General features: G+C 43.4%; 1 protein-coding gene across 1 annotated transcript in view; it reads right to left on the reverse strand.

The window, feature by feature from the left end:
• Positions 1 to 9,991, reverse strand: part of LOC306914399 (FRAS1-related extracellular matrix protein 1-like) — a gene marked incomplete at its 3' end in the record, with an annotated part of 115,728 nt that extends 105,737 nt beyond the window's left edge. Inside the window, exon 1 of the mRNA XM_079491393.1 lies at positions 9,891 to 9,991. The remainder of the gene's footprint in view (positions 1 to 9,890) is intronic.
• Between the last annotated feature and the right edge of the window lie 2,455 nt (positions 9,992 to 12,446).

Consider the following 12,446-nt stretch of genomic DNA (forward strand, 5'->3'; position numbering starts at 1 on the left):
CGGGACAAAAGCCGCCGAGAGCGAAGAGCGGATTTCTCGGCCGATCCGCAACGCTCACATGCTGTTGTATGCTACAGTACGATACGGTACAGTACAGTAAAGTATGCTACAGGACAGTACAGTATGCTACAGTACAGTATGGTACATTACAGTATGGTACATTACAGCACGGTACAGTACAACACAGTATGTTACAGTACAGTGTGCTACAGTACAGTATGGTACGGTACAGTACATTGTGTTACAGTACATTATGGTACATTACAGTACGGTACAGTACAGTATGACACTTTACGGTACGGCAAAAATGAAACGGAGGCAGTTGTGCAAGGGCAGAGTTCTGTGCAGGGGGATCAGAACGAGCAAAATTAATTAAATGATCAAGAGAAAGTGGCCAAAGGTGCAAAAGAAAAGACCAGCGGGGTGTTACAGAGAAACAAACTGACAAAGAAAAATGGGAATAAAGAGATTAACAAGCAGCGTCAGGCTGACGATGTGGTTAAAGAGGGACTAACAGGTGAAAGTGTGTCTGCTGAAAAAAGAAGCGCAGGTTCATCAAACACACCAGCAGGCCAGTCGGGGGAAAAAAAGAAGACTGCAGCAGTTGTTCAAAACATGTTTTTTGGCCAAATGTCTGTAGTTGCTGGGAAAAAATACATTTTTGAGGATATATGTTTATCTAGTAAATCCACCAAAAGGAAACTTAACACATAATTTGCTAACCATGTATCCGTACGTCTTTAATCACTTTTTTATTGAATACTTTCATTCATCTTTTTACCCACCCGGACAATGAAGAACCATCCCCCTTTCATTGCTACAAAGAACCGCTCACGTGATAAAAAAAAAAAAAAAAAAAAGCCTCCCCCCTCATGAAAACAGGGCGGCGGGCCACTTTACGTGTAGAAGGCAGGTTATCTAAAATGGACGCGCCCATGATCTAGTCTAGTCAGTGTGTGAATAGAAGTATCACATTTCACCCAACACCACAACACTCGATTCCCCCCTCCCCTCCTGTTTCTCCCGAGGAGGAGGACCTTGCGAGATGGGGGGGTCTGTCTGTCTGATCATGGAAAAAACATGATGAACGCTGCCTAACAATTCTGCACCGTATGGATGCCAACCGCCACAAAACCCCACGAAGACGAAGCTGCGCCGTATCGGCATTGCATAACGTCTGCAACACACATGGACAGAATTGGACGGGGGGGGTGCATGATTCCTTCTTCATACTACGAACTAACAAACTAATCACAGTATCGAGGGACGAGGGACGGTCCGTCGATACTGTGGCCGGGTTACACAGGTCTTCCGTTGGGGGATCACCGCCGGAGCCGTCATCATGTGTGATCGATCGTAAAACACTTTTGTATTCATTATAATTGCAGTGATAAGATTGCAATGAACGCGTCAGGGACGTAATCGACCCGGTTGTAACTTAGCCTATAACGAACAAAACTTTTCCCCATCCTAAATGGTTTATATTCTGTACAACATCGCCGCCGGTTATCTACATGCCCAGACATGTACAGATGGATAAGTACTAGGCCTAATGACAACGCTGGATAGTGGGACTTTGATCAAGACTTTGATGTCCCCTGTTAGTGCGATCGACGGAATGAAAGCAATCTGTGCGATAGATTCGGCTCGGCGAGGCGATCATCATCATCCTCCTCCTCCTCCTCCTCCTAGAGTAAGAAAGCAGACTTATGGAAAGTTTAAAGTCACAGACATTGACAGGCAGATATAAACATGAACACAATAAATATCCTATACATCCTATACACTGAATGAAAGTCCTGAATGTGTACTTTTACGAGGAAAACAGTACACATTGATCCCATGTACAGTTTGTCAGAAATTGGTTATTGAATGCACCTTGCGCCCACCAGATATAACTTCAGAGAAGACATGGACCTGAACTCAAGATTCACAAAATAAGGCCTATAGCGACATATCAATATTATATACCGTATGAAACAGAAGACTCTCTGCTTTCATAAGAAAAAAACTTCTACTGTAATAATAATAAAAATCACACCCCTGTGAAGTGAGTGGTGCAACTCTGTCCCATATTCTGTTCTCTACTTATTCAATACAGCTCGCTATATACGGACTGAGGCAGAAAGTCACCTTTTTATTACAGTTTGGTCTGTGCCCACATTATCAGTGGCTTTTACAAAAGCCACTGATAATGTGGGCACCACAAACCAAACTGTAATGGGGGGCCTCAGTCCGTATATAGCGAGCTGTATTGAATAAGTAGAGAACAGAATATGGGACAGAGTTGCACCACTCACTTCACAGGGGTGTGATTTTCATTATTATTACAGTAGAAGTTTTTTTCTTATGAAAGCAGGGAGTCTTCAGTTTCATACGGTATATAGTATTTATAGGTCGCTATAGGCCTTGTTTTGTGAATCACAAGTTGTTCTGGTCCATGTCTTCTCTGGAGTTCTCTCAGGTGGGGGCAAGCTGCATTCAATAGCCAATTACTGACGAACTGTAGATGGGATCGATGTGTACTTTTTTCCTCGTGAAAGTACACATTCAGGGCTTTCATTCGGTGTATAGTATGTATAGGATATTATTTGTGTTCATTTTTATATCTGTCTGTCAATGTATGTGAACTTCAAGCTTCCATAACTCTGCTGTCTGTTCAAGCTGCAAAAGCAGGCGTTACAAAAAGGTAAATATCGCCAGAATGGAAGAAGATGGAAGATTTAAATTGGAGTGGACAAGTTAAGCTTTCTTTTGAGGTATGCTGTGTGATTTTCGCTATAAGAGAACATTTACTGTGGGCCTCAGAAAAGGTCCTTTTGTTCAATGCATCACCCCTAGCACAGCCGGAATAGCTCTGCTCAAAATGGCTAGCAATCAATGTGTTAATGAAAAGGAACAACCTGGTACTAAAGGTAAAAATTTGAAAGCAATGGAAAATATGTCAACATCAGATGATGATGAATGTGATTGGTCTCCTTCACAAGAAGAGGCTTTGTCTCCTCACAGGAGGCTGAAATGGAGTTCTATCCTATTGATACAATTTGCAAGATGGGGCTTTTACTGACCAAGAGATTTGGAGGCTTAAGAAAATGAATACAAAAGATAAAAAGGCAACTATAGAGGATGATGATGATTAAGTTGATTTGGTTTTTCCACACATTTGTATGTGTGTTTTCTGTACTGTAAATTTTTTTATTTTTGATGGGGGACTTTAAAATTGGTTCTTTAAACAGAAGTGATGCAAAAAGAGCTTCTCTTTATAAACTGATAGAGTTAAAAAGAATGGATGTAACTTTTATTCAAGAAACGCACAGTGATGTTACAAATGAAAACAAGAGTGGCCTGGAGGTTATTCTAAGTCATAAATTGTCTAACAGCGGTGGGGTTGGGGTGCTTTTTTCAAAGGGCTTCAGTCCTTATTCTTTTGAAGTGGAAGAAGTAATGTGTGGCTATATTTTAAAAGTGAAAGTTCAATATGAAAACGTGACAATGAATTGTATTAATGTTTATGCTCCAGTTTTGGCCATTGAAAGAATTAATTTTTTGGATATTTTGTGTAATATTCAAAACTGCAGTGACGATTTTTTGTTTTTGGGTGGCGATTTTAATTGCACAGAATTGGCGTCAATTGACAGAAATCACTTAGAGCCTCATCTTGCTTCTTCTGTTAGACTTAGGCGTCTAATAGAGACTCATGAGTTGAAAGATGTGTCGAGGGGTTTTCGTAGAAATGCTAGGCAGTACACATCGTTTTGTCTTTGGCTAGGCTTGATCGTTTGTATTGTTTTGAACATTTTGGTATTTTTAAAGATTGCAGAATTGTTCCTGTTGGTTTATCTGATCATTGTCTTGTTCACTGTTCATGTTACATACAGAATATTAAGGTGCAAAGTGCGTATTGGCATTTTAATACGGGTCTTTTTCATGACAAATCTTTCGCAGAGGCTTTAAAACTTCTGTGGGTCTCACATAGGCAGAATAAATCTAACTATTCCTCATTGCAGCAATGGTGGGATATTGGTAAGACCCAGATTAAACATTTTTGTCAGCAGTATACTCGCAATGTTACTAGACATATTACCAGGTCTCTTCAAGACCTAGAGATTGAAGTGGTAGAGCTACATAATTTGGTAGATTCTACAGCAAATCAAGAGCAAAGTGAAGCTCTTAAATCTAAAAAGGCTTTGTTAGCCAACCTGCTGGGCTTTACAGCACAGGGAGCTCTGGTCCGGTCCAGGTTCATGAATGCATCTCACATGGACGCCCCCTCGCAGTTCTTCTTTGGTTTGGAGCGGAAGAATGGTCAGAAAAAGATAATTCACTCACTGCGAGCAGACAATGGTTCTACAATCACGGGCACTCCTGAGATTCGGAGATATGCCACCTCCTTCTACAAAGAACTGTTTAAAGAGGAGTATGTGGAGGATGCTGAGCTCGCTGACTCGTGTTATGGACTTCCTCAGGTGAACAAGCGCGATAACACAGTGTTGAACAGAGAACTGTCTGTGAATGAACTGTACACTGCTCTCATGAGCCTGGGAAACGGCAAAGCACCAGGCATTGATGGACTGCCTGTTGATTTCTACAAGTCGTTTTGGGCAGTGATTGGTGGAGATATGCTGGAGGTGTTTCGGGACAGTTTGAGCAAAGGACTGTTGCCACTGAGCTGCAGGAGGGCAGTTATCACCCTTCTGCCAAAGAAGGGGGATCTACAGGAGCTAAAGAACTGGAGACCTGTTTCTCTGCTGTGTGGGGACTACAAGATTCTCTCCAAGGCTCTGGCCTCCAGACTCAGAGAGGTGATGAGTGAGGTCATTCATGTCGATCAGACTTACTGTGTGCCTGGCAGGTTAATAAGTGACAACATCACTTTAATTAGGCATGTTTTGGACGTCTCTAGCTCATTCGGCTTGGATACTGGTCTTATTTCCATAGACCAAATGAAAGCTTTTGACAGAGTTGAACGAGGGTACCTGTGGCAGACCTTAGGTGCCTTTGGGTTCAACTCTGGATTTATTGCTAAGATCAAGGTACTGTATAGTGACATTGCGAGTATACTTAAAGTTAATGGTGGCTTGGCTGCGCCTTTTGATGTAAAACGGGGGATACGACAAGGATGCTCACTCTCAGGAATGTTGTACTCTCTCGCCATAGAACCACTGCTTCATAAATTAAGGAGAGAACTTTCAGGTGTTTCTTTCCCTGGTTGCATGACAGCAGTCAAACTCTCTGCTTATGCAGATGATGTAATTGTAACAGTAAATACACAAAGAGACATTGATTGTTTGGAGAAGAATATTGATTTTTTTAATAAGCTCTCCTCAGCCAAAGTTAATTGGGCAAAAAGTGAGGCTGTAATGGTCGGGGATAAATTGAAAGATGAATTAAGTTTACCAGAAGGGTTAATTTGGAAAAAAGGAGGTATAAAGTATTTGGGTGTTTTTTTGGGTGAAGAGTCCATGTTAAAAAAGAACTGGGAGAATGTTTTAGAAAAAATAGAAGGAAAGCTTAAAAAGTGGAAATGGCTTTTGCCAAGCATGTCCTATAGAGGTAGAACACTCATAATTAATAATCTGGTGTCTTATTTGTGGCATAGATTAGCTTGTGTGGACCCTCCTCCAAAACTGCTTTCAAAGATTCAGGTTATCTTGGTCAATTTATTTTGGGATAAACTGCACTGGATTCCACAAGCTGTTCTCTTCCTTCCTACCTTCCTGCCTAGTAGAGGTGCTGCTTTCCGTCTGCAGTTTGTTGTATGGACCTGAAGATTTGGTATGGAGACCACTTGCTCATGTCACTCTTCAACGCTTTAATGGACTGGGCCTGAATAACTCACTGTTTCTAGTGGATTTTAAAACCATGATCTTCAAGGATTTGCCGCTTTTCTACCGCGGAATCTTCACTATCTGGAAAGTGTTGGTGAAGGAGAGGCTGGAGGAAAACACCTCTTTGTTTTGGTTACAAGAACCTGCAGTGCATGGAGAACGCTTGGGCACCCCCTGCTGGGCAGGTTCAGCTGTTGCAGAAGTGTTTCGCAGGGCTGGGCTTCTAACCTTGGGATCTGTTGTGAACATTGCTGGGCCTAACTTGGATAATGCTGCTGCTCTAGCATCTGAGTTAGGAGTGAGATCTGTGAGGAATGTTAATAAGCTGCTTGATCACTGGAAGCACCAACTGACTGGACATGAATGCCTATTGCTGGAACAATATAGCAAAGGTTTGGTTGGGCCTCATAACGATGATTTATTTCCAGGTCTTGGTATCTGTCCTGACTTTGGTAACTGTGCTGGGGTTTTCATAAATGAAAATAGTTATAATGTCGTAGACTTGATGGAGGCAAACGGCAAAACGCTATATGAAATGATGGTAAAATGTTTAAATAAGGATAAATTGCACAATCGGGTTGACACACCTTGGAGGGGTCATTTGCTTTTGGGGGAAGAGGTTAAACCTGAGTGGAGGAGTGTTTACAAGCCACCATTGACTAAAAAATCACACCCGTGTGAACTGAGTGGTGTAAGGTTTTATATAGCCTGATCAGCTCTGATCTGACGTAATGAAATCACACCCGGATGTGATTTCACAACTGGCTTTTTTTGTGCAGAAAAAATGAGCATGGTTGCTACGGTCATCCAGTTCACCCGGGTGTGATTTAATTACGTCAGAAATTATTTTGAACATAGCAACCATGCTCATTTTTTTCTGCACACAAAAGCCAGTTGTAGGAGTGGTTTACACCACTCAAAAAGTAGCTGACTTACAGTGGAGAGTGTTACATGGTATAATAGCTGTCAATGCTTTTATTTATGTCATGAATGAGGATGTTACTGATAAATGTCCTTTCTGTCCTGGCAGAGAGACCGTGTTCCACAGTTTTGTGGAGTGCAAACGCCTGGTGCCGTTGTTCAGGTTGCTGGAGAGGTTATTCAGTATGGTGGGAGACGTTTTCTCCTTACAAACATTTATTTTGGGTTTTAAATATAGAATGGCTACAAAACAAAAATCTCAACTCATGAATTTCATTCTGGGACAAGCAAAGATGGCTATCTATGTTAGTAGAAAAAGGAAAATGTATTGACTCAGTGGACATTGATGTAGACTTATTGTTCAAAAGGATGGTGAAAGCGAGAATCATGATTGATTTTAATTTTTATAAAGCAATGAATGACATTGATGGACATATGATGATGTGTTGTGTTCCATAATGGATGAGCAACTTATTTTCTCTTTGGAAATTATGTGTTTTTTTTATCCTTGTTGGAATGTGTTTTTATTTTTGTGAGACTTGTTAAGTCGTGATTGATGAGAGTTTTGTTAAAATAAAGATTTGGTTAAAAAGTCAAAAAAGGGTCCCTGCTTCATCTCTCTCTCAGCTGGGGTCCCTGCTTCATCTCACTCTCTCAGCTAAGGGGTCCCTGCTTCATCTCACTCAATTCAATTCAATTCAATTCAATTCAATTCAATTCAATTCAATTCAATTCAAGTGTTGCCAAAGCACAATCACAGATATGACAAACAACAACATAACACTCTCTCTCTCAGCTAAGGGGTCCCTGCTTCATCTCTCTCTCAGCTAAGGGGTCCCTGCTTCATCTCTCTCTCAGCTAAGGGGTCCCTGCTTCATCTCTCTCTCTCTCTCTCTCTCAGCTAAGGCATCTCTGCTTCATCTCTCTCTCAGCTAAGGGGGTCCCTGCTTCATCCCACTCTCTCTCAGCTAAGGGGTCCCTGCTTCATCCCACTCTCTCTCAGCTAAGGGGTCCCTGCTTCATCTCACTCTCTCTCAGCTAAGGGGTCCCTGCTTCATCTCTCTCTCTCTCAGCTAAGGGGGTCCCTGCTTCATCTCACTCTCTCTCAGCTAAGGCATCTCTGCTTCATCTCTCTCCGCTAAGGGGTCCCTGCTTCATCCCACTCTCTCTCAGCTAAGGGGGTCCCTGCTTCATCCCACTCTCTCTCAGTGAAGGGGTCCCTGCTTCATCTTACTCTCTCTCAGCTAAGGCGTCCCTGCTTCATTCCACTCTCTCTCAGCTAAGGGGGTCCCTGCTTCATCTCTCTCTCAGCTAAGGTAAACTTATTTTTGTTTGGCTTCCTTACAGACAATGCAGCGGCATACAGTAGATGGCTTAACATTCAAAACAACAAAAACACAGCAAGCACAGCAAACAAATTAAGAGACAGAATAAAGAGTGCAAGAAGGAGCAAACAATGAGTAGATAAATAGTAACATACGTACATGTGCATGTTTTCCCTGTAGTAACAAAGTTAGGTAAACTTGTTTGTGAACAGCTTCACAGTAGTGGGTTATGTGCCATAAACACAACACAGTTTAGTTTAAGATGGTGCCCCTGTTTTATCTCTCTGTCAGCTAAGGGGTCCCTGCTTCATCTCTCTCTCTCTCTCTCTCTCTCTCTCTCTCTCTCTCTCTCTCTCTCTCTCTCTCTCTCTCAGCTAAGGGGTCCCTGCTTCATCTCACTCTCTCTCTCAGCTAAGGGGTCCCTGCTTCATCTCTCTCTCTCAGCTAAGGGGTCCCTGCTTCATCTCTCTCTCTCTCTCTCTCTCTCTCTCTCTCTCTCTCTCTCTCTCTCTCTCTCTCTCTCTCTCTCTCTCTCTCTCTCTCTCTCTCTCTCTCTCTCTCTCTCTCTCTCTCTCTCAGCTAAGGGGTCCCTGCTTCATCTCTCTCAGCTAAGGGGTCCCTGCTTTAACTCTCTCTCAGTTAAGGGCTTCCTGCTTCATCTCACTCTCTCAGCTAAGGGGTCCCTGCTTCATCTCACTCTCAGCTAAGGGGTCCCTGCTTCATCTCACTCTCTCAGCTAAGGGGTCCCTGCTTCATCTCACTCTCTCAGCTAAGGGGTCCCTGCTTCATCTCACTCTCAGCTAAGGGGTCCCTGCTTCATCTCACTCTCTCTCAGCTAAGGGGTCCCTGCTTCATCTCTCTCTCAGCTAAGGGGTCCCTGCTTCATCTCTCTCTCAGCTGGGGTCCCTGCTTCATCTCACTCTCTCAGCCTAGGGGACCCTGCTTCATCTCACTCAATTCAATTCAATTCAATTCAATTCAATTCAATTCAATTCAATTCAATTCAATTCAACAGGCTTTATTGGCATGACATTTTACAAGTGTTGCCAAAGCTCATCTCTCTCTCTCAGCTATAGGGGACTAGAGGGGTTAGGGTGGAAGGAGATGAGGTGGAGAGATTGTACACAAACAGCTGTTTGAATACTTTGTCACGACTCACTTCTACTGAATGGAAAACACATTGAGCAACGTTGCCAAGTCTGCTTATTGTAAGCATCAATGGGCAATTTTTGAGTGGTGTAAACCACTCCTACAACTGGCTTTGTTATTGAGTGGTGTAAACCACTCCTACAACTGGCTTTGTTAGTGCAGAAAAAATGAGCATGGTTGCTATGTTCACCCTGTTCACCCGGGTGTGATTTCATTACGTCAGACATGATTTCATTACGTCAGACAGGCCTTACACCACTCAGTTCACACGGGTGTGATTTTTTTTTCCTGTAAAGGCACCAGTAGTGTTTTTCGTTTTGCTGTTTAAACCAGTGGTTCTTCATGTCAAAACCCCCAGCTTAGTATTTGGCTACTTGTTAGAATGTTTAAAATATTAAAAATATTTCCACCCAAGATTATTTTGAAAGGCTTTTTTATTGTTTTCTTAAACCCGATTGCTTGAGTCTTTCACAGTCTGCCAGCCTCGCACGCACGCACGCGGGCGCACGCACGCACGCACGCACAGCATGTATGTTAGCAGCATGTTAGTTAGCAGCAGTTAGCATAGTGAGCAGAAGTGTGTGTGTGTGTGTGTGTGTGTGTGTGTGTGTGTGTGTGTGTGTGTGTGTGTGTGAGAGAGAGAGAGAGAGAAGACATAGGCACATACCTGCAGTTGGAGCTGACTGACCTCCTACAGCCGACACACAACACAACACACAGAGAAAGATAGACATCAAACTGTGTGTCCTGTTCTGCTGCTCTGTCTGTCTGTCTGTCTGGCAGCCCATGAGACAGAGAGGGAGAGAGAGAGAGACAGAGAGAGAGAGAGAGAGGGGGGAGAGAGGGAGAGGGGGGGTTGTAGCTAAACCACATGACAGGAACTTCACAGGACTGCCAAATGTTTTTACATCCCACTCACTAGCACCTCCCCCCCCCCTCCAGGCCCCCCCGCTGCCGTTACACACGCCACTAACCACCCCCCCCCCCCCCCCCCCCCCCCCCTCTCTCTCTCTCTCTCTCTCTCTGTTGTCTGGTGCTGTGGTTCTGAGAGTGCGGTGTACTGGGACCCTTCGTGTTTGTTGAGCGGGTTTACAAATGGACCCTTGCTGGCTCTGTAACTCGATCAAGAGATTGCACTAACGTGTCCAAATGGACCCTTGCAGGTCTCAGGTCTGTAACTCTGAGAGTGTACTAATGGAGCCAAATGGATCTGGGTCCCGGGATTATTTTCATTGCAGTAGGCCTAATCCAGTAACCTAACAAAGTTATAGTAGAAAGGAACGCTACCCAACACTGCCCCCCCCCCCCACCCCCCCCCCCCCCACACACACACACACACACGCAAGCACGCACACGCACACACACACATTGACATCATGTGGATGAGAGCTCTATACTGTAAACTGAAACATCATGAAAACCTAAAAGAGAGAGAGAGAGAGAGAGAGAGAGAGGTTATATTCTCAACCACATAACAGGAACCTCACAGGACTCCCAAATGTTTTTACTACTACCCCCCCCCCCCCCCCCCTCCCCCCACCCCACCCCACCCCTCTCTCTCTCTGGTCAGCTCATTTTCTTGCTTTCTGAAAAAGAGTGACAGACAGACAGGCAGACAGACAGAGAGATCAAAGGTGATCAGTTAGACAGTGTGTGTGTGTGTGTGTGTGTGTGTGTGTGTGTGTGTGTGTGCACGTGCGTGCGTGCGTGCGTGCGTGCGTGCGTGCGTGCATGCGTGCGTGTGTTCTGTGGTCAGTCCGAGCAGGACAACGGCATGTTGATGCATAGGATTATAAACAGTAACACCTCAAATGCAGCTTCATGGATAATTTAAATGAAAGTTCAGTTCACTCAAGCAAAACACTTGACAGATTGAAATCAGTGTAAAACTGTCACAATATGTGGACCCACTACTAAAACAAAGCCAGAGGTTATTTTTTCTTCATCTTTTCCTGACAATAGTTGCTTGTTAACTCTCTTTCTTTCTTTCTTTCTTTCTTTCTTTCTTTCTTTCTTTCTTTCTTTCTTTCGGGACTTGAGGAAAATATAGAAATGCATTACAGTAGTGTGGTGGTGGTGTTTATATGATGCGTAGCCTGCAGAGTAAGTTCAGGCAGACATACTCGAGGGGGTTCAGGCCATGCTCAAAGGCGGATACTATAGACGCCTTAAAGGGGAATTTCTTACTAAAATGCTTATTTTACCTTTTAAAGTACTTATCTGGTCCCATCAGGACTCCTCCAGGTGTTTTCTTTCACATTGGTCCATTTGTGGTGTACCCCCCATATCCCTGTTAGCCCCTCTGAATCGTATCATTGCAGCCCAGGGTTCTGTTTTCCGCCTTCAAAATCCGCGCAAAATTCACATTATGGATATGTATGCAATCCGTATGGTGTTTGCTAGCATATTCCACCGTCAGTGTCCCTCTCACTATCCGTAGCTATTGTTTACTTCCTATTTTTACCAAGTCCCGTTCAATGTTTAGTCTTGCGATACTTCCGGTTTATCTGGTGCGCTTCCGGTTTCCCTAGCCGGTGCGCTTCTTGTTATTGTCTCAGTCCATCTCACTTTCCCAGTGGCTGTATCAACACGCATTCTCTACCTATCGTCCTTCTAACTTTTTCTACGGATAGACCAGTCTTTGTTTTAGCAGTCAAAGTACTTTTGACTAGTTTATCAACTTTTATTACGGATCCTGTTGTTCTCCCATTCTTTTGTTGACTATTTCGAGCGTCTTTTTTGTTCCTTTTTCTTGTTGCGAAGATGAAGCAGTGCGTATTTCCAGGCTGTCTGAACAAATGCACCCCAGCGACTCTAAAGCGTAAAAGCTTTCATAGGATACCATATATGAATGTAGAAACGCGTAAATTATGGCTAACTGCGTTACAACAAGAGGTCAATATACCACATTAAACTACCCAAAATTGGACAGTGTGCAGTGATCATTTTGACCCAAAGGATTTTTTTGTTAAGGAACCAGAAACCGTTATTGTTTCGCCAAAGAAGAGAGCTGGGCTTAGGCGCTTGAAAAGAAAGTCACATCACACAGCAAGATGTCATACTACCATCCGCAAAAATGCTGTTCCAAAGAGTGCGCATTTACAGGTATGTAGACAAAATCAATAGGCCACAAAACATGTACTTGAATAATGGCTACAGTAGCCTACTTGTATCCTTTACTATGTGAAATATGACACGACATTATTTTTTTTCCAAACCCCAT

Source organism: Electrona antarctica, assembly GCF_951216825.1.
Source record: "Electrona antarctica genome assembly, chromosome: 21".
Classification (NCBI taxonomy): domain Eukaryota; kingdom Metazoa; phylum Chordata; class Actinopteri; order Myctophiformes; family Myctophidae; genus Electrona; species Electrona antarctica.